Source organism: Urocitellus parryii, chromosome 1 (genome assembly GCF_045843805.1).
Source record: "Urocitellus parryii isolate mUroPar1 chromosome 1, mUroPar1.hap1, whole genome shotgun sequence".
In the NCBI taxonomy this organism is placed as follows: domain Eukaryota; kingdom Metazoa; phylum Chordata; class Mammalia; order Rodentia; family Sciuridae; genus Urocitellus; species Urocitellus parryii.
The window spans coordinates 77,409,384-77,412,403 of NC_135531.1; positions in this window are offsets into that span (position 1 = coordinate 77,409,384).

Below are 3,020 nucleotides of genomic sequence, written 5' to 3' on the forward strand. Positions count from 1 at the left end.
CTATTGATGTGGATTGCTGAAAACAAAGTCAACAGATTTGATCCAAGACCTTTTCCTCTCAACTGTCCTTCATTCTAGAAAGAAGTGGCAGCACTTATGAACAATATATCCACATCCTTACCAGTGACTTTCACCCAAGAATCTGCAGCTTTCTATGGTTGTGTTTCTTGTTCATAAACAAATACAAGACTAAGATGCACAAAGTGGAAATGACTGGTTAAAGCTTATTTGTAGATCCAATACTCTATGAGAGCTGTTTTGTTCACTGCTGTATCTTAAATGCTTTCAACATTCCACACAGAGTAGGCATTCAATACACATTTGTTGTCTAATTTATCACATGATTTCGGCATGGATAGAACAGATACATGTTAAACAAAAGAAAATATTTACTTAGTGTGGTTTACCTTCCTCCAGAATTTTGACAACAAATGTTACAGAATTAAATAAATTTTCCTTCTTCTTTTTTGCCTCTCCTATCCTGTTGAGCATATTATGGTCTGAAAAATATCAGAAATATGTCATTCAAAATGGACAATTGTTTTCTTCAGAAACTGTATGGTGATCTTCATGAACCCAAGTTGGGACTATAGAATTTTTGCTCATTAGTTAACATTTATTACCTACTTATTTTGTGACAGATAATTACTAGAAATTGGAAATGCGGCGTATTACCTGACACAAAATAAGACACCTTTTTTCCATCAAAGACTGTATACTCAGATATAATCTGACAATAATACTGCAGGATCACATGCTCAGGGGGTGTTAGGAGCCCTGAAGAGGAGCATCTAGTAATCTTAGGAGACATCAGAGGCCAATTAGGAAAGGCTGAGTCTTGAAGGCTGACCTGGGTGATCTATCAGATAGGGAAGGATGTCCTACACAATGGGAAGAATCTCTGTAACGCATAAAGGAGACATAATACAACATGGGCAAGCAATGACAATAGTGAAATGTTTAGCATTAGGGCTCCTGTGGGGCTTGAACTGATGGAATACGATGCCAACAAGATCGGCCTAGACCCAATGAAGAAAGATCTGTGGGCCAGACCAAGAAAGTAAGAAATAGCCTTTGAAGAACTTAATCAGAGTTGTAACATGATCATGCTTGAATTCTGGAAATGTCATTTCAATGATGGCACAATGGACCAATTGGAAGAGCAGTCCTTCCTAGAAGCAAGATCAAGGCAGAAATTCAGAGACTATTCAAACTATGACTTGTAGTATTATGCTACTTACAATGATCTCAACTGAGATAATAAATTTCATCTAGCTGAATTGGGTTTTCTGCTGCCTGTGGTTGACAGAACCCTAACAAAGCTGATTCAAGTGGCTTAAATTTTCATCTCATATAATAAGAAGTCTAGTGGTAGGCTGCACTAGAGTTGACTAATTGAGTAACAACTTCATAATCAAAGACTGTGATGGTTAATTTTATATGTCAACTTGACTAACAGATCCCAGATAAAACATTTTGGGGTGGGCCTGTGCAGTGTTTCCAGAAGAGGTCAACATTTTAATCAACAGACTGAGCAAAAAAGGTCCTTCTTTACCAATGTTGGTAGACATCATCCAGTCTACTGAGGGACCACCAAATAGAACAAAAAGGCAGAGGAAGGGCAAATTCACTATCTTTTCTGGAACTGGGACATCCATCTTTTCCTGCCCTTGAGTGGAGTTCCTGTTTTGAGGCCTTCAAACCTTAGGACTTATTTTCCTAGCATTCCCCCCATCCCTGCCTCACACACCTGGTTCTCAATCCTATGCACTTGCACTGAATTACACTATAAGCTTCCCTGGGTCTCCAGCTTTCACACAGCATATTGTGGGACTTCTCAGCCTTCATAATCACATGAGCCAATTGCTATAATAAATTTTTATATATATATAATGTTGTTTTTTTCCTCTGGAGAATCCTGACCAATACCTTGACTCAGACCATTTTTTTTTTCCTTTACATTCTGCCATCATGAGTGGAAGACCTGGAGGCTAATTGAGGTCATAAAATGCATTCTGAAGTTACAGTCATCACATTGAAACCTAACAATGTCCAGAAGAAAACTTTCTCTTTCTCTTTCCCTCTCCCCACCCCTCCTCTCTCTCTCTCTCTCTTTCTTTCCTCTTCATGAGAATGAAGAAACATTTCTCAAAAGACTCCAGCAGACTCTCCTACATGGTTCATTTGCAGAAATATATCATATATTCATGTCTAGAGCTATCATTGCAAGGGGAAGGGACACCATGATTGGACTGGACATGGAACTGAGGATATGAATTACCTTAGGGTGGGAGTGGGGTGAAAAAATAAGACTCTATAGGAAAAGAAGATATATGTTTGGGAAGGCAAACTAAAACCTTTAAATAATTGTAAAAATGTTTAAGAATTTGATTTTTACAATCTAGTAGGTGTTGTTTTTCCAGATGATTGCCTGCTAGAAATTTTGAGAATTTTCCAGCTGGGTTGGAAATATAGAATAGCAACTTCAGATATTAATTTGAAGTTCTGTTGAATTGATGGTCTAGGAATATTTTGTGGAAGATTTAGTTAGCCCAATTCATACTGAAATGCTTCTCTTCTAAGTAAGGAACTTCCACTAATTTTAACTTACTCTGAAATTTGAAGGAAGCATTTGTAGGTTAACAAAGTTGAAGCCTCCCCTTGGAATGATCATTCAGTGTTGATCTAGGAATCCATATTCTTTAATACAACCCATTTTAGTTGTGTCTCAGTCAGGGACTTTACTTGCTATTTAGACTTAGATTCTTACTACAATAAGACAAACTATTCCCATCACACAACAAAGGTAAATAAGTGGATTGGCCTTGAAATTGACAATTTCAAGATATTTGCCAAATTTCTCAAAGTATCACCCAAATAGAAAATGTCTAGATGTGAAACCAGGTCCACATACTTGAAGTATGTTAACAAATCAAGTTGACCAAAAAAAAAAAAAAATAGAGAAATCTATCCCTCTACTCACTCTTAAATTTTAATGAAGCCTCTGATACAGACCTGGG